Below are 20,592 nucleotides of genomic sequence, written 5' to 3'. Positions count from 1 at the left end.
AAATGACTCCAGAGCACTAAAAAACCCGCTTGCAACGAAATGACTCCAGAGCACTTAAAAACCCGCTGGCAACGAAATGACTCCAGAGCACTTAAAAACCCGCTTGCAACGAAATGACTCCAGAGCACTTAAAAACCCGCTTGCAACGAAATGAATCCAGAACATTTAAAAACCCGCTTGCAACGAAATGACTCCAGAGCACTTAAAAACCCGCTTAGAACGAAATGCCTTCAGAGCACTTAAAAACCCGCTTGCAACGAAATGACTCCAGAGCACTTAAAAACCCGCTTGCAAAGAAATGACTCCAGAGCACTTAAAAACCCGCTTGCAACGAAATGACTCCAGAGCACTTAAAAAACCCGCTTCCAGTTAAATGTCAGAGAAATATGTAAAAACCCACTTGCAACGAAATGACTCCCGAGCACGTAAAAACCCGCTTGCAACGAAAAGACTCTAGAGCACTTAAAAAACCTGCTTCCAGTTAAATGTCAGAGAAGTATGTAAAAACCCGCTTGCAATGAAATGACTCCAGAGTACTTAAAAACCCGCTTGATACGAAATGCCTCCAGAGCACTTAAAAAACCCGCTTTCAGTGAAATGTCTGAGAAGTGTGTAAAAACCCGCTTGCAACGAAATGACTCCAGAGCACTTCAAAACCCGCTTGCACCGAAATGACTCCAGAGCACTTAAAAACCCGCTTGCAACGAAATGACTCCAGAGCACTTAAAAACCCGATTGCAACGAAAAGACTCCAGAGCACTTAAAAACCCGCTTGCAACGAAATGGCTCCAGAGCACTTAAAAAACCGCTTGCAACGAAATGACTCCAGAGCACTTAAAAACCCGCTTGCAACGAAATGACTCCAGAGCACTGAAAAACCCGCTTGCAACGAAATGACTCCAGAACAGGTAAAAACCCGCTTGCAACGAAATGACTCCAAAGAACTTCCAAACCCGCTTACAACGAAATGCCTTCAGAGCACTTAAAAACCTGCTTGCAACGAAATGACTCCAGAGCACTTAAAAACCCGCTTGCAACGAAATGACTCCAGAGCACTTAAACACCCGCTTGCAACGAAATGACTCCAGAGCACTTAAAAACCCGCTTGCAACGAAATGACTCCAGAGCACTTAAACACCCGCTTGCAAGGAAATGACTCCAGAGCACTTAAACACCCGCTTGAAACGAATTGACTCCAGAGCACTTAAAAACCCGCTTGGAACGAAATGACTCCAGAGTACTTAAAAACCCGCTTGCAACGAAATGACTCCAGAGTACTTAAAAAACCCGCTTCCAGTGAAATGTCTGAGAAGCATGTAAAAACCCGCTTGCAATGAAAAGACTCCAGAGCACATAAAAACCCGCTTGCAACGAAATGAATCCAGAGCACTTAAAATACTCGCTTCCAGTTAAATGTCAGAGAAATATGTAAAAACCCGCTTGCAACGAAATGACTCCAGAGCACGTAAAAACCCACTTGCAACGAAATGACTCCAGAGTACTTACAAACCCGCTTGCAACGAAATGCCTACAGAGCACTTTCAAAACCCGCTTCCAGTGAAATGTCTGAGAAGTATGTAAAAACCCGCTTGCAACGAAATGACTCCAGAACACTTAAAAACCCGCTTGCAACGAAATGACTCCAGAACACTTAAAAACCCGCTTGCAACGAAATGACTCCAGAGCACTTAAAAACCCGCTTGCAACGAAATGACTCCAGAGCACTTAAAAACCCGCTTGCAACGAAATGACTCCAGAGCACTTAAAAACCCGCTTGCAACGAAATGACTCCAGAGCACTTAAAAACCCACTTGCAACGAAATGACTCCAGAGCAATTAAAAACCCGCTTGCAACGAAATGACTCCAGAGCACTTAAAAACCCGCTTACAACGAAATGCTTTCAGAGCACTTAAAAACCCTCTTGCAACGAAATGACTCCAGAGCACTTAAAAAACCTGCTTCCAGTGAAATGTCTGAGAAGTATGTAAAAACCCGCTTGCAACGAAATGACTCGAGAACACGTAAAAACCCGCTTGCAACGAAATGACTCCAGAGCACTTCAAAACCCGCTTACAACGAAATGCCTTCAGAGCACTTAAAAACCCGCTTGCAACGAAATGACTCCAGAGCACTTAAAAACCCGTTTGCCACGAAATGACTCCAGAGCACTTAAAAACCCGCTTGCAACGAAATGACTCCAGAACACTTAAAAACCCGCTTGCAACGAAATGACTCCAGAGCACTTAAAAACCCGCTTAGAACGAAATGCCTGCAGAGCACTTAAAAACCCACTTGCAACGAAATGACTCCAGAGCACTTAAAAACCCGCTTGCAAAGAAATGACTCCAGAGCACTTAAAAACCCGCTTGCAACGAAATGACTCCAGAGCACTTAAAAACCCGCTTGCAACGAAATGACTCCAGAGCACTTAAAAACCCGCTTGCAACGAAATGACTCCAGAGCACTTAAAAACCCGCTTGCAAAGAAATGACTCCAGAGCACTTAAAAAACCTGCTCTCAGTGAAATGTCTGAGAAGTATGTAAAAACCCGCTTGCAACGAAATGACTCCAGAGCACTTAAAAACCCGCTTGCAACGAAGTGACTCCAGAGCACTTAAACACCCGCTTGCAACGAAATGACTCCAGAGCACTTAAAAACCCGCTTGCAACGAAATGACTCCAGAGCACTTAAAAACCCGCTTGCAACGAAATGACTCCAGAGCACTTAAAAACCCGCTTGCAACGAAATGACTCCAGAGCACTTAAAAACCCGCTTGCAACGAAATGACTCCAGAGCACTTAAAAACCCGCTTGCAACGAAATGACTCCAGAGTACTTAAAAACCCGCTTGCAACGAAATGACTCCAGAGCACTTAAAAACCCGCTTGCAACGAAATGACTCCAGAACACTTAAAAACCCGCTTGCAACGAAATGACTCCAGAGCACTAAAAAACCCGCTTGCAACGAAATGACTCCAGAGCACTTAAAAACCCGCTTGCAAAGAAATGACTCCAGAGCACTTAAAAAACCTGCTCTCAGTGAAATGTCTGAGAAGTATGTAAAAACCCGCTTGCAACGAAATGACTCCAGAGCACTTAAAAACCCGCTTGCAACGAAGTGACTCCAGAGCACTTAAACACCCGCTTGCAACGAAATGACTCCAGAGCACTTAAAAACCCGCTTGCAACGAAATGACTCCAGAGCACTTAAAAACCCGCTTGCAACGAAATGACTCCAGAGCACTTAAAAACCCGCTTGCAACGAAATGACTCCAGAGCACTTAAAAACCCGCTTGCAACGAAATGACTCCAGAGCACTTAAAAACCCGCTTGCAACGAAATGACTCCAGAGTACTTAAAAACCCGCTTGCAACGAAATGACTCCAGAGCACTTAAAAACCCGCTTGCAACGAAATGACTCCAGAACACTTAAAAACCCGCTTGCAACGAAATGACTCCAGAGCACTAAAAAACCCGCTTGCAACGAAATGACTCCAGAGCACTTAAAAACCCGCTGGCAACGAAATTACTCCAGAGCACTTAAAAACCCGCTTGCAACGAAATGACTCCAGAGCACTTAAAAACCCGCTTGCAACGAAATGAATCCAGAACACTTAAAAACCCGCTTGCAACGAAATGACTCCAGAGCACTTAAAAACCCGCTTGCAAAGAAATGACTCCAGAGCACTTAAAAACCCGCTTGCAACGAAATGACTCCAGAGCACTTAAAAAACCCGCTTCCAGTTAAATGTCAGAGAAGTATGTAAAAACCCACTTGCAACGAAATGACTCCCGAGCACGTAAAAACCCGCTTGCAACGAAAAGACTCTAGAGCACTTAAAAAACCTGCTTCCAGTTAAATGTCAGAGAAGTATGTAAAAACCCGCTTGCAATGAAATGACTCCAGAGTACTTAAAAACCCGCTTGATACGAAATGCCTCCAGAGCACTTAAAAAACCCGCTTTCAGTGAAATGTCTGAGAAGTGTGTAAAAACCCGCTTGCAACGAAATGACTCCAGAGCACTTAAAAACCCGCTTGCACCGAAATGACTCCAGAGCACTTAAAAACCCGCTTGCAACGAAATGACTCCAGAGCACTTAAAAACCCGATTGCAACGAAAAGACTCCAGAGCACTTAAAAACCCGCTTGCAACGAAATGGCTCCAGAGCACTTAAAAACCCGCTTGCAACGAAATGACTCCAGAGCACTTAAAAACCCGCTTGCAACGAAATGACTCCAGAGCACTGAAAAACCCGCTTGCAACGAAATGACTCCAGAACAGGTAAAAACCCGCTTGCAACGAAATGACTCCAAAGAACTTCCAAACCCGCTTACAACGAAATGCCTTCAGAGCACTTAAAAACCTGCTTGCAACGAAATGACTCCAGAGCACTTAAAAACCCGCTTGCAACGAAATGACTCCAGAGCACTTAAACACCCGCTTGCAACGAAATGACTCCAGAGCACTTAAAAACCCGCTTGCAACGAAATGACTCCAGAGCACTTAAACACCCGCTTGCAAGGAAATGACTCCAGAGCACTTAAACACCCGCTTGAAACGAATTGACTCCAGAGCACTTAAAAACCCGCTTGGAACGAAATGACTCCAGAGTACTTAAAAACCCGCTTGCAACGAAATGACTCCAGAGTACTTAAAAAACCCACTTCCAGTGAAATGTCTGAGAAGCATGTAAAAACCCGCTTGCAATGAAATGACTCCAGAGCACATAAAAACCCGCTTGCAACGAAATGAATACAGAGCACTTAAAATACTCGCTTCCAGTTAAATGTCAGAGAAATATGTAAAAACCCGCTTGCAACGAAATGACTCCAGAGCACGTAAAAACCCACTTGCAACGAAATGACTCCAGAGTACTTACAAACCCGCTTGCAACGAAATGCCTACAGAGCACTTAAAAACCCGCTTACAACGAAATGCCTTCAGAGCACTTAAAAACCCGCTTGCAACGAAATGACTCCAGAGCACTTAAAAACCCGCTTGGAACGAAATGACTCCAGAGCACTTAAAAAACCCGCTTCCAGTGAAATGTCTGAGAAGTATGTAAAAACCCGCTTGCAACGAAATGACTCCAGAACACTTAAAAACCCGCTTGCAACGAAATGACTCCAGAACACTTAAAAACCCGCTTGCAACGAAATGACTCCAGAGCACTTAAAAACCCGCTTGCAACGAAATGACTCCAGAGCACTTAAAAACCCGCTTGCAACGAAATGACTCCAGAGCACTTAAAAACCCGCTTGCAACGAAATGACTCCAGAGCACTTAAAAACCCACTTGCAACGAAATGACTCCAGAGCAATTAAAAACCCGCTTGCAACGAAATGACTCCAGAGCACTTAAAAACCCGCTTACAACGAAATGCTTTCAGAGCACTTAAAAACCCTCTTGCAACGAAATGACTCCAGAGCACTTAAAAAACCTGCTTCCAGTGAAATGTCTGAGAAGTATGTAAAAACCCGCTTGCAACGAAATGACTCCAGAACACGTAAAAACCCGCTTGCAACGAAATGACTCCAGAGAACTTCAAAACCCGCTTACAACGAAATGCCTTCAGAGCACTTACAAACCCGCTTGCAACGAAATGCCTTCAGAGCACTTAAAAACCCGCTTGCAACGAAATGACTCCAGAGTACTTACAAACCCGCTTGCAACGAAATGCCTACAGAGCACTTAAAAAACCCGCTTCCAGTGAAATGTCTGAGAAGTATGTAAAAACCCGCTTGCAAAGAAATGACTCCAGAGCACTTAAAAACCCGCTTGCAACGAAATGACTCCAGAACACTTAAAAAATCCGCTTGCAACGAAATGACTCCAGAGTACTTAAAAACCCGCTTGCAACGAAATGACTCCAGAGCACTTAAAAACCCGCTTGCAACGAAATGACTCCAGAGCACTTAAAAAACCGCTTGCAACGAAATGAATCCAGAGCACTTAAAAACCTGCTTGCAACGAAATGACTCCAGAGCACTTAAAAACCCGCTTGCAACGAAATGACTCCAGAGCACTTAAAAACCCGCTTACAACGAAATGCTTTCAGAGCACTTAAAAACCCTCTTGCAACGAAATGACTCCAGAGCACTTAAAAAACCTGCTTCCAGTGAAATGTCTGAGAAGTATGTAAAAACCCGCTTGCAACGAAATGACTCCAGAACACGTTAAAACCCGCTTGCAACGAAATGACTCCAGAGAACTTCAAAACCCGCTTACAACGAAATGCCTTCAGAGCACTTAAAAACCCGCTTGCAACGAAATGACTCCAGAGCACTTAAAAACCCGCTTGCAACCAAATGACTCCAGAGCACTTAAAAACCCGCTTGCAACGAAATGACTCCAGAGCACTTAAACACCCGCTTGCAACGAAAGGACTCCAGAGCAGTTAAAAACCTGCTTGGAACGAAATGACTCCAGAGTACTTAAAAACCAGTTTGCAACGAAATGACTCCAGAGCACTTAAAAAACCCGCTTCCAGTGAAATGTCTGAGAAGCATGTAAAAACCCGCTTGTAATGAAATGACTCCAGAGCACATAAAAACCCGCTTGCAATGAAATGAATCCAGAGCACTTAAAATACTCGCTTCCAGTTAAATGTCAGAGAAATATGTAAAAACCCGCTTGCAACGAAATGACTCCAGAACACGTAAAAACCCGCTTGCAACGAAATGACTCCAGAGCACTTAAAAACCTGCTTGCAAAGAAATGACTCCAGAGTACTTAAAAACCCGCTTGCAACAAAGTGCCTACAGAGCACTTAAAAAACCCGCTTCCAGTGAAATGTCTGAGAAGTATGTAAAAACCCGCTTGCAACGAAATGACTCCAGAACACATAAAAACCCGCTTGCAACGAAAAGACTCCAGAGCACTAAAAAACCCGCTTGCAACGAAATGACTCCAGAGCACTTAAAAACCCGCTTGCAACGAAATGACTCCAGAGCACTTAAAAAACCTGCTTCCAGTTAAATGTCAGAGAAGTATGTAAAAACCCGCTTGCAACGAAATGACTCCAGAGCACGTAAAAACCCGCTTGCAACGAAATGACTCCAGAGTACTTAAAAACCCGCTTGATACGAAATGCCTCCAGAGCACTTAAAAAACCCGCTTTCAGTGAAATGTCTGAGAAGTATGTAAAAACCCGCTTGCAACGAAATGACTCCAGAACACGTAAAAACCCGCTTGCAACGAAATGACTCCAGAGCACTTCAAAACCCGCTTACAACGAAATGCCTTCAGAGCACTTAAAAACCCGCTTGCAACGAAATGACTCCAGAGCACTTAAAAACCCGTTTGCCACGAAATGACTCCAGAGCACTTAAAAACCCGCTTGCAACGAAATGACTCCAGAACACTTAAAAACCCGCTTGCAACGAAATGACTCCAGAGCACTTAAAAACCCGCTTAGAACGAAATGCCTTCAGAGCACTTAAAAACCCACTTGCAACGAAATGACTCCAGAGCACTTAAAAACCCGCTTGCAAAGAAATGACTCCAGAGCACTTAAAAACCCGCTTGCAACGAAATGACTCCAGAGCACTTAAAAACCCGCTTGCAACGAAATGACTCCAGAGCACTTAAAAACCCGCTTGCAACGAAATGACTCCAGAGCACTTAAAAACCCGCTTGCAAAGAAATGACTCCAGAGCACTTAAAAAACCTGCTCTCAGTGAAATGTCTGAGAAGTATGTAAAAACCCGCTTGAAACGAAATGACTCCAGAGCACTTAAAAACCCGCTTGCAACGAAATGACTCCAGAGCACTTAAACACCCGCTTGCAACGAAATGACTCCAGAGCACTTAAAAACCCGCTTGCAACGAAATGACTCCAGAGCACTTAAAAACCCGCTTGCAACGAAATGACTCCAGAGCACTTAAAAACCCGCTGGCAACGAAATTACTCCAGAGCACTTAAAAACCCGCTTGCAACGAAATGACTCCAGAGCACTTAAAAACCCGCTTGCAACGAAATGACTCCAGAGCACTTAAAAAACCTGCTCTCATTGAAATGTCTGAGAAGTATGTAAAAACCCGCTTGCAACGAAATGACTCCAGAGCACTTAAAAACCCGCTTGCAACGAAATGACTCCAGAGCACTTAAATACCCGCTTGCAACGAAATGACTCCAGAGTACTTAAAAACCCGCTTGCAACAAAATGACTCCAGAGCACTTAAAAACCTGCTTGCAACGAAATGACTCCAGAGCACTTAAAAAACCCGCTTCCAGTGAAATGTCTGAGAAGTATGTAAAAACCCGCTTGCAACGAAATGACTCCAGAGCACTTAAAAACCCGCTTGCAACGAAATGACTCCAGAGCACTTAAATACCCGCTTGCAACGAAATGACTCCAGAGTACTTAAAAACCCGCTTGCAACGAAATGACTCCAGAGCACTTAAAAAACCCGCTTCCAGTGAAATGTCTGAGAAGTATGTAAAAACCCGCTTGCAACGAAATGACTCGAGAGCATGTAAAAAACGATGCAACGAAATGACTCCAGAGTACTTAAAAACCCGCTTGCAACGAAATGCCTACAGAGCACTTAAAAAACCCGCTTCCAGTGAAATGTCTGAGAAGTATGTAAAAACCCGCTTGCAACGAAATGACTCGAGAGCATGTAAAAAACGCTTGCAACAAAATGACTCCAGAGCACTTAAAAACCCGCTTGCAACGAAATGACTCCAGAGCACGTAAAAACCCTCTTGCAACGAAATGACTCCAGAGCACTTAAAAACCCGCTTACAACGAAATGCCTTCAGAGCACTTAAAAACCCCCTTGCAACGAAATGACTCCAGAGCACTTAAAAACCCGCTTGCAACGAAATGACTCCAGAGCACTTAAACACCCGCTTGGAACGAAATGACTCCAGAGCACTTAAAAACCAGCTTGCAACGAAATGACTCCAGAGTACTTAAAAACCCGCTTGCAACGAAATGACTCCAGAGCACTTAAAAAACCCGCTTCCAGTGAAATGTCTGAGAAGTATGTAAAAACCCGCTTGCAACGAAATGACTCCAGAGCACTTAAAAAACTCGTTTCCAGTTAAATGTCAGAGAAGTATGTAAAAACCCGCTTGCAACGAAATGACTCGAGAGCATGTAAAAAACAATGCAACGAAATGACTCCAGAGTACTTAAAAACCCGCTTGCAACGAAATGCCTACAGAGCACTTAAAAAACCCGCTTCCAGTGAAATGTCTGAGAAGTATGTAAAAACCCGCTTGCAACGAAATGACTCCAGAATACGTAAAAAACCGCTTGCAACGAAAAGACTCCAGAGCACTTAAAAACCCGCTTACAACGAAATGCCTTCAGAGCACTTAAAAACCCGCTTGCAATGAAATGACTCCAGAGTACTTAAAAACCCGCTTGCAACGAAATGACTCCAGAGCACTTAAAAACCCGCTTGCAACGAAATGAATCCAGAACACATAAAAACCCGCATGCAACGAAATGACTCCAGAGCACTTAAAAATCCGCTTGCAACGAAATGACTCCTGAGCACTTAAACACCCGCTTGCAACGAAATTACTCCAGAGCACTTAAAAACCCGCTTGAAACGAAATGACTCCAGAGCACTTAAACACCGGCTTGCAACGAAATGACTCCAGAGCACTTAAAAACCCGCTTGCAACGAAATGACTCCAGAGCACTTAAAAAACAAGCTTCCAGTGAAATGTCTGAGAAGTATGTAAAAACCCGCTTGCAACGAAATGACTCCAGAGCATGTAAAAAACGCTTGCAACGAAATGACCTCAGAGGACTTAAAAACCCGCTTGCAACGAAATGCCTACAGAGCACTTAAAAAACCCGCTTCCAGTGAAATGTCTGAGAAGTATGTAAAAACCCGCTTGCAACGAAATGACTCCAGAACACGTAAAAACCCGCTTGCAACGAAATGACTCCAGAGCACTTAAAAACACGCTTACAACGAAATGCCTTCAGAGCACTTAAAAACCCGCGTGCAACGAAATGACTCCAGAGTACTTAAAAACCCGCTTGCAACGAAATGACTCCAGAGCACTTAAAAACCCGCTTGCAACGAAATGAATCCAGAACACATAAAAACCCGCATGCAACGAAATGACTCCAGAGCACTTAAAAATCCGCTTCCAGTGAAATGTCAGAGAAGTATGTAAAAACCCGCTTGCAACGAAATGACTCCAGAGCATGTAAAAACCCGCTTGCAACGAAATGACTCCAGAGCACTTAAAAACCCGCTTACAACGAAATGCCTTCAGAGCACTTAAAAACCCGCTTGCAACGAAATGACTCCAGAGCACTTAAAAACCCGCTTGCAACGAAATGAATCCAGAACACATAAAAACCCGCTTGCAACAAAATGACTCCAGAGCACTTAAAAACCCGCTTGCAACGAAATGACTCCAGAGCACTTAAAAACCCGCTTGCAACGAAATGACTCCAGAACACTTAAAAACCCGCTTGCAACGAAATGACTCCAGAGCACTTAAAAACCCGCTTGCAACGAAATGACTCCAGAGCACTTAAAAACCCGCTTGCAACGAAATGATTCCAGAGCACTTAAAAACCGGCTTGCAACGAAATGACTCCAGAGCACTTAAAAACCTGCTTGCAACGAAATGACTCCAGAGCACTTAAAAAACCTGCTCTCAGTGAAATGTCTGAGAAGTATGTAAAAACCCGCTTGCAACGAAATGACTCCAGAGCACTTAAAATCCCGCTTGCAACGAAATGACTCCAGAGCACTTAAACACCCGCTTGAAACGAAATGACTCCAGAGAACTTAAAAACCCGCTTGCAAAGAAATGACTCCAGAGTACTTAAAAACCCGCTTGCAACGAAATGACTCCAGAGCACTTAAAAACCAGCTTGCAACGAAATGAATCCAGAACACTTAAATACCCGCTTGCAACGAAATGACTCCAGAGCACTTAAAAACCCGCTTGCAACGAAGTGACTCCAGAAGACTTAAAAACCCGCTTGCAACGAAATGACTCCAGAGCACTTAAAAACCCGCTTGCAACGAAATGACTCCAGAGCACTTAAAAACCCGCTTGCAACGAAATGACTCCAGAGCACGTAAAAACCAGCTTGCAACGAAATGACTCCAGAGCACTTAAAAACCCGCTTGCAACGAAATGACTCCAGAGTACTTAAAAACCCGCTTGCAACGAAATGACTCCAGAGCACTTAAAAACCCGCTTGCAACGAAATGACTCCAGAGTACTTAAAAACCCGCTTGCAACGAAATGACAACCAGAGCACTTAAAAAACCCGCTTCCAGTGAAATGTCTGAGCAGTATGTAAAAACCCGCTTGCAACGAAATGACTCCAGAGCACGTAAAAACCAGCTTGCAACGAAATGACTCCAGAGCACTTAAAAACCCGCTTGCAACGAAATGACTCCAGAGTACTTAAAAACCCGCTTGCAACAAAATGACTCCAGAGCACTTAAAAACCTGCTTTCAACGAAATGACTCCAGAACACTTAAATACCCGCTTGCAACGAAATGACTCCAGAGCACTTAAACACCCGCTTGCAACGAAATGACTCCAGAGCACTTAAAAACCCGCTTGCAACGAAATGACTCCAGAGCACTTAAAAACCCGCTTGCAACGAAATTACTCCAGAGCACTTAAAAACCCGCTTGCAACGAAATGACTGCAGAGTACTTAAAAAACCGCTTGCAACGAAATGACTCCAGAGCACTTAAAAAACCCGCTTCCAGTGAAATGTCTGAGAAGTATGTAAAAACCCGCTTGCAACGAAATGACTCCAGAGCACTTAAAAAATTCGTTTCCACTTAAATGTCAGAGAAGTATGTAAAAACCCGCTTGCAACGAAATGACTCGAGAGCATGTAAAAAACGCTGCAACGAAATGACTCCAGAGCACTTAAAAACCCGCTTACAACGAAATGACTCCAGAGCACGTAAAAAACCACTTGCAAAGAAATGACTCCAGAGCACTTAAAAACCCGCTTACAACTAAATGCCTTCAGAGCACTTAAAAACCCCCTTGCAACGAAATGACTCCAGAGCACTTAAAAATCCGCTTGCAACGAAATGACTCCAGAGCACTTAAAAACCAGCTTGCAACGAAATGAATCCAGAACACTTAAATACCCGCTTGCAACGAAATGACTCCAGAGCACTTAAAAACCCGCTTGCAACGAAGTGACTCCAGAAGACTTAAAAACCCGCTTGCAACGAAATGACTCCAGAGCACTTAAAAACCCGCTTGCAACGAAATGACTCCAGAGCACTGAAAAACCCGCTTGCAACGAAAAGACTCCAGAACAGGTAAAAACCCGCTTGCAACGAAATGACTCCAAAGAACTTCCAAACCCGCTTACAACGAAATGCCTTCAGAGCACTTAAAAACCTGCTTGCAACGAAATGACTCCAGAGCACTTAAAAACCCGCTTGCAACGAAATGACTCCAGAGCACTTAAACACCCGCTTGCAACGAAATGACTCCAGAGCACTTAAAAACCCGCTTGCAACGAAATGACTCCAGAGCACTTAAACACCCGCTTGCAAGGAAATGACTCCAGAGCACTTAAACACCCGCTTGAAACGAATTGACTCCAGAGCACTTAAAAACCCGCTTGGAACGAAATGACTCCAGAGTACTTAAAAACCCGCTTGCAACGAAATGACTCCAGAGTACTTAAAAAACCCGCTTCCAGTGAAATGTCTGAGAAGCATGTAAAAACCCGCTTGCAATGAAATGACTCCAGAGCACATAAAAACCCGCTTGCAACGAAATGAATCCAGAGCACTTAAAATACTCGCTTCCAGTTAAATGTCAGAGAAATATGTAAAAACCCGCTTGCAACGAAATGACTCCAGAGCACGTAAAAACACACTTGCAACGAAATGACTCCAGAGTACTTACAAACCCGCTTGCAACGAAATGCCTACAGAGCACTTAAAAAACCCGCTTCCAGTGAAATGTCTGAGAAGTATGTAAAAACCCGCTTGCAACGAAATGACTCCAGAACACTTAAAAACCCGCTTGCAACGAAATGACTCCAGAACACTTAAAAACCCGCTTGCAACGAAATGACTCCAGAGCACTTAAAAACCCGCTTGCAACGAAATGACTCCAGAGCACTTAAAAACCCGCTTGCAACGAAATGACTCCAGAGCACTTAAAAACCCGCTTGCAACGAAATGACTCCAGAGCACTTAAAAACCCACTTGCAACGAAATGACTCCAGAGCAATTAAAAACCCGCTTGCAACGAAATGACTCCAGAGCACTTAAAAACCCGCTTACAACGAAATGCTTTCAGAGCACTTAAAAACCCTCTTGCAACGAAATGACTCCAGAGCACTTAAAAAACCTGCTTCCAGTGAAATGTCTGAGAAGTATGTAAAAACCCGCTTGCAACGAAATGACTCCAGAACACGTAAAAACCCGCTTGCAACGAAATGACTCCAGAGAACTTCAAAACCCGCTTACAACGAAATGCCTTCAGAGCACTTAAAAACCCGCTTGCAACGAAATGCCTTCAGAGCACTTAAAAACCCGCTTGCAACGAAATGACTCCAGAGTACTTACAAACCCGCTTGCAACGAAATGCCTACAGAGCACTTAAAAAACCCGCTTCCAGTGAAATGTCTGAGAAGTATGTAAAAACCCGCTTGCAAAGAAATGACTCCAGAGCACTTAAAAACCCGCTTGCAACGAAATGACTCCAGAACACTTAAAAAATCCGCTTGCAACGAAATGACTCCAGAGCACTTAAAAACCCGCTTGCAACGAAATGACTCCAGAGCACTTAAAAACCCGCTTGCAAAGAAATGACTCCAGAGCACTTAAAAAACCGCTTGCAACGAAATGAATCCAGAGCACTTAAAAACCCGCTTACAACGAAATGCTTTCAGAGCACTTAAAAACCCTCTTGCAACGAAATGACTCCAGAGCACTTAAAAAACCTGCTTCCAGTGAAATGTCTGAGAAGTATGTAAAAACCCGCTTGCAACGAAATGACTCCAGAACACGTAAAAACCCGCTTGCAACGAAATGACTCCAGAGAACTTCAAAACCCGCTTACAACGAAATGCCTTCAGAGCACTTAAAAACCCGCTTGCAACGAAATGACTCCAGAGCACTTAAAAACCCGCTTGCAACCAAATGACTCCAGAGCACTTAAAAACCCGCTTGCAACGAAATGACTCCAGAGCACTTAAACACCCGCTTGCAACGAAAGGACTCCAGAGCAGTTAAAAACCTGCTTGGAACGAAATGACTCCAGAGTACTTAAAAACCAGTTTGCAACGAAATGACTCCAGAGCACTTAAAAAACCCGCTTCCAGTGAAATGTCTGAGAAGCATGTAAAAACCCGCTTGTAATGAAATGACTCCAGAGCACATAAAAACCCGCTTGCAATGAAATGAATCCAGAGCACTTAAAATACTCGCTTCCAGTTAAATGTCAGAGAAATATGTAAAAACCCGCTTGCAACGAAATGACTCCAGAACACGTAAAAACCCGCTTGCAACGAAATGACTCCAGAGCACTTAAAAACCTGCTTGCAAAGAAATGACTTCAGAGTCCTTAAAAACCCGCTTGCAACAAAGTGCCTACAGAGCACTTAAAAAACCCGCTTCCAGTGAAATGTCTGAGAAGTATGTAAAAACCCGCTTGCAACGAAATGACTCCAGAACACATAAAAACCCGCTTGCAACGAAAAGACTCCAGAGCACTAAAAAACCCGCTTGCAACGACATGACTCCAGAGCACTTAAAAACCCGCTTGCAACGAAATGACTCCAGAGCACTTAAAAAACCTGCTTCCAGTTAAATGTCAAAGAAGTATGTAAAAACCCGCTTGCAACGAAATGACTCCAGAGCACGTAAAAACCCGCTTGCAACGAAATGACTCCAGAGTACTTAAAAACCCGCTTGATACGAAATGCCTCCAGAGCACTTAAAAAACCCGCTTTCAGTGAAATGTCTGAGAAGTATGTAAAAACCCGCTTGCAACGAAATGACTCCAGAACACGTAAAAACCCGCTTGCAACGAAATGACTCCAGAGCACTTCAAAACCCGCTTACAACGAAATGACTTCAGAGCACTTAAAAACCCGCTTGCAACGAAATGACTCCAGAGCACTTAAAAACCCGTTTGCCACGAAATGACTCCAGAGCACTTAAAAACCCGCTTGCAACGAAATGACTCCAGAACACTTAAAAACCCGCTTGCAACGAAATGACTCCAGAGCACTTAAAAACCCGCTTAGAACGAAATGCCTTCAGAGCACTTAAAAACCCACTTGCAACGAAATGACTCCAGAGCACTTAAAAACCCGCTTGCAAAGAAATGACTCCAGAGCACTTAAAAACCCGCTTGCAACGAAATGACTCCAGAGCACTTAAAAACCCGCTTGCAACGAAATGACTCCAGAGCACTTAAAAACCCGCTTGCAACGAAATGACTCCAGAGCACTTAAAAACCCGCTTGCAAAGAAATGACTCCAGAGCACTTAAAAAACCTGCTCTCAGTGAAATGTCTGAGAAGTATGTAAAAACCCGCTTGCAACGAAATGACTCCAGAGCACTTAAAAACCCGCTTGCAACGAAATGACTCCAGAGCACTTAAACACCCGCTTGCAACGAAATGACTCCAGAGCACTTAAAAACCCGCTTGCAACGAAATGACTCCAGAGCACTTAAAAACTCGCTTGCAACGAAATGACTCCAGAGCACTTAAAAACCCGCTTGCAACGAAATGACTCCAGAGCACTTAAAAACCCGCTTGCAACGAAATGACTCCAGAGCACTTAAAAACCCGCTTGCAACGAAATGACTCCAGAGTACTTAAAAACCCGCTTGCAACGAAATGACTCCAGAGCACTTAAAAACCCGCTTGCAACGAAATGACTCCAGAACACTTAAAAACCCGCTTGCAACGAAATGACTCCAGAGCACTAAAAAACCCGCTTGCAACGAAATGACTCCAGAGCACTTAAAAACCCGCTGGCAACGAAATTACTCCAGAGCACTTAAAAACCCACTTGCAACGAAATGACTCCAGAGCACTTAAAAACCCGCTTGCAACGAAATGACTCCAGAGCACTTAAAAAACCTGCTCTCATTGAAATGTCTGAGAAGTATGTAAAAACCCGCTTGCAACGAAATGACTCCAGAGCACTTAAAAACCCGCTTGCAACGAAATGACTCCAGAGCACTTAAATACCCGCTTGCAACGAAATGACTCCAGAGTACTTAAAAACCCGCTTGCAACAAAATGACTCCAGAGCACTTAAAAACCTGCTTGCAACGAAATGACTCCAGAGCACTTAAAAAACCCGCTTCCAGTGAAATGTCTGAGAAGTATGTAAAAACCCGCTTGCAACGAAATGACTCCAGAGCACTTAAAAACCCGCTTGCAACGAAATGACTCCAGAGCACTTAAATACCCGCTTGCAACGAAATGACTCCAGAGTACTTAAAAACCCGCTTGCAACGAAATGACTCCAGAGCACTTAAAAAACCCGCTTCCAGTGAAATGTCTGAGAAGTATGTAAAAACCCGCTTGCAACGAAATGACTCGAGAGCATGTAAAAAACGATGCAACGAAATGACTCCAGAGTACTTAAAAACCCGCTTGCAACGAAATGCCTACAGAGCACTTAAAAAACCCGCTTCCAGTGAAATGTTTGAGAAGTATGTAAAAACCCGCTTGCAACGAAATGACTCGAGAGCATGTAAAAAACGCTTGCAACGAAATGACTCCAGAGCACTTAAAAACCCGCTTGCAACGAAATGACTCCAGAGCACGTAAAAACCCACTTGCAACGAAATGACTCCAGAGCACTTAAAAACCCACTTACAACGAAATGCCTTCAGAGCACTTAAAAACCCCCTTGCAACGAAATGACTCCAGAGCACTTAAAAACCCGCTTGCAACGAAATGACTCCAGAGCACTTAAACACCCGCTTGGAACGAAATGACTCCAGAGCACTTAAAAACCAGCTTGCAACGAAATGACTCCAGAGTACTTAAAAACCCGCTTGCAACGAAATGACTCCAGAGCACTTAAAAAACCCGCTTCCAGTGAAATGTCTGAGAAGTATGTAAAAACCCGCTTGCAACGAAATGACTCCAGAGCACTTAAAAAACTCGTTTCCAGTTAAATGTCAGAGAAGTATGTAAAAACCCGCTTGCAACGAAATGACTCGAGAGCATGTAAAAAACGATGCAACGAAATGACTCCAGAGTACTTAAAAACCCGCTTGCAACGAAATGCCTACAGAGCACTTAAAAAACCCGCTTCCAGTGAAATGTCTGAGAAGTATGTAAAAACCCGCTTGCAACGAAATGACTCCAGAATACGTAAAAACCCGCTTGCAACGAAAAGACTCCAGAGCACTTAAAAACCCGCTTACAACGAAATGCCTTCAGAGCACTTAAAAACCCGCTTGCAACGAAATGACTCCAGAGTACTTAAAAACCCGCTTGCAACGAAATGACTCCAGAGCACTTAAAAACCGCTTGCAACGAAATGAATCCAGAACACATAAAAACCCGCATGCAACGAAATGACTCCAGAGCACTTAAAAACCCGCTTGCAACGAAATGACTCCTGAGCACTTAAACACCCGCTTGCAACGAAATTACTCCAGATCACTTAAAAACCCGCTTGAAACGAAATGACTCCAGAGCACTTAAACACCGGCTTGCAACGAAATGACTCCAGAGCACTTAAAAACCCGCTTGCAACGAAATGACTCCAGAGCACTTAAAAAACAAGCTTCCAGTGAAATGTCTGAGAAGTATGTAAAAACCCGCTTGCAACGAAATGACTCCAGAGCATGTAAAAAACGCTTGCAACGAAATGACTCCAGAGGACTTAAAAACCCGCTTGCAACGAAATGCCTACAGAGCACTTAAAAAACCCGCTTCCAGTGAAATGTCTGAGAAGTATGTAAAAACCCGCTTGCAACGAAATGACTCCAGAACACGTAAAAACCCGCTTGCAACAAAATGACTCCAAAGCACTTAAAAACCCGCTTGCAACGAAATGACTCCAGAGCACTTAAACACCCGCTTGCAACGAAATGACTCCAGAGCACTTAAAAACCCGCTTGCAACGAAATGGCTCCAGAGCACTTAAAAACCCGCTTGCAACGAAATGACTCCAGAGCTCTTAAAAACCCGCTTGCAACGAAATGACTCCAGAGCACTTAAAAACCCGCTTGCAACGAAATGACTCCAGAGCACTTAAAAACCAGCTTGCAACGAAATGAATCCAGAACACTTAAATACCCGCTTGCAACGAAATGACTCCAGAGCACTTAAAAACCCGCTTGCAACGAAGTGACTCCAGAAGACTTAAAAACCCGCTTGCAACGAAATGACTCCAGAGCACTTAAAAACCCGCTTGCAACGAAATGACTCCAGAGCACTGAAAAACCCGCTTGCAACGAAATGACTCCAGAACAGGTAAAAACCCGCTTGCAACGAAATGACTCCAAAGAACTTCCAAACCCGCTTACAACGAAATGCCTTCAGAGCACTTAAAAACCTGCTTGCAACGAAATGACTCCAGAGCACTTAAAAACCCGCTTGCAACGAAATGACTCCAGAGCACTTAAACACCCGCTTGCAACGAAATGACTCCAGAGCACTTAAAAACCCGCTTGCAACGAAATGACTCCAGAGCACTTAAACACCCGCTTGCAAGGAAATGACTCCAGAGCACTTAAACACCCGCTTGAAACGAATTGACTCCAGAGCACTTAAAAACCCGCTTGGAACGAAATGACTCCAGAGTACTTAAAAACCCGCTTGCAACGAAATGACTCCAGAGTACTTAAAAAACCCGCTTCCAGTGAAATGTCTGAGAAGCATGTAAAAACCCGCTTGCAATGAAATGACTCCAGAGCACATAAAAACCCGCTTGCAACGAAATGAATCCAGAGCACTTAAAATACTCGCTTCCAGTTAAATGTCAGAGAAATATGTAAAAACCCGCTTGCAACGAAATGACTCCAGAGCACGTAAAAACACACTTGCAACGAAATGACTCCAGAGTACTTACAAACCCGCTTGCAACGAAATGCCTACAGAGCACTTAAAAAACCCGCTTCCAGTGAAATGTCTGAGAAGTATGTAAAAACCCGCTTGCAACGAAATGACTCCAGAACACTTAAAAACCCGCTTGCAACGAAATGACTCCAGAACACTTAAAAACCCGCTTGCAACGAAATGACTCCAGAGCACTTAAAAACCCGCTTGCAACGAAATGACTCCAGAGCACTTAAAAACCCGCTTGCAACGAAATGACTCCAGAGCACTTAAAAACCCGCTTGCAACGAAATGACTCCAGAGCACTTAAAAACCCACTTGCAACGAAATGACTCCAGAGCAATTAAAAACCCGCTTGCAACGAAATGACTCCAGAGCACTTAAAAACCCGCTTACAACGAAATGCTTTCAGAGCACTGAAAAACCCTCTTGCAACGAAATGACTCCAGAGCACTTAAAAAACCTGCTTCCAGTGAAATGTCTGAGAAGTATGTAAAAACCCGCTTGCAACGAAATGACTCCAGAACACGTAAAAACCCGCTTGCAACGAAATGACTCCAGAGAACTTCAAAACCCGCTTACAACGAAATGCCTTCAGAGCACTTAAAAACCCGCTTGCAACGAAATGCCTTCAGAGCACTTAAAAACCCGCTTGCAACGAAATGACTCCAGAGTACTTACAAACCCGCTTGCAACGAAATGCCTACAGAGCACTTAAAAAACCCGCTTCCAGTGAAATGTCTGAGAAGTATGTAAAAACCCGCTTGCAAAGAAATGACTCCAGAGCACTTAAAAACCCGCTTGCAACGAAATGACTCCAGAACACTTAAAAAATCCGCTTGCAACGAAATGACTCCAGAGCACTTAAAAACCCGCTTGCAACGAAATGACTCCAGAGCACTTAAAAACCCGCTTGCAACGAAATGACTCCAGAGCACTTAAAAAACCGCTTGCAACGAAATGAATCCAGAGCACTTAAAAACCCGCTTGCAACGAAATGACTCCAGAGCACTTAAAAACGCGCTTGCAACGAAATGACTCCAGAGCACTTAAAAACCCGCTTACAACGAAATGCTTTCAGAGCACTTAAAAACCCTCTTGCAACGAAATGACTCCAGAGCACTTAAAAAACCTGCTTCCAGTGAAATGTCTGAGAAGTATGTAAAAACCCGCTTGCAACGAAATGACTCCAGAACACGTAAAAACCCGCTTGCAACGAAATGACTCCAGAGAACTTCAAAACCCGCTTACAACGAAATGCCTTCAGAGCACTTAAAAACCCGCTTGCAACGAAATGACTCCAGAGCACTTAAAAACCCGCTTGCAACCAAATGACTCCAGAGCACTTAAAAACCCGCTTGCAACGAAATGACTCCAGAGCACTTAAACACCCGCTTGCAACGAAAGGACTCCAGAGCAGTTAAAAACCTGCTTGGAACGAAATGACTCCAGAGTACTTAAAAACCAGTTTGCAACGAAATGACTCCAGAGCACTTAAAAAACCCGCTTCCAGTGAAATGTCTGAGAAGCATGTAAAAACCCGCTTGTAATGAAA

Source organism: Meriones unguiculatus, assembly GCF_030254825.1.
Source record: "Meriones unguiculatus strain TT.TT164.6M chromosome 13 unlocalized genomic scaffold, Bangor_MerUng_6.1 Chr13_unordered_Scaffold_34, whole genome shotgun sequence".
Taxonomy (NCBI): domain Eukaryota; kingdom Metazoa; phylum Chordata; class Mammalia; order Rodentia; family Muridae; genus Meriones; species Meriones unguiculatus.
The sequence above is the reverse complement of the archived record's forward strand: the minus strand, read 5'-3'. Positions refer to the sequence as shown.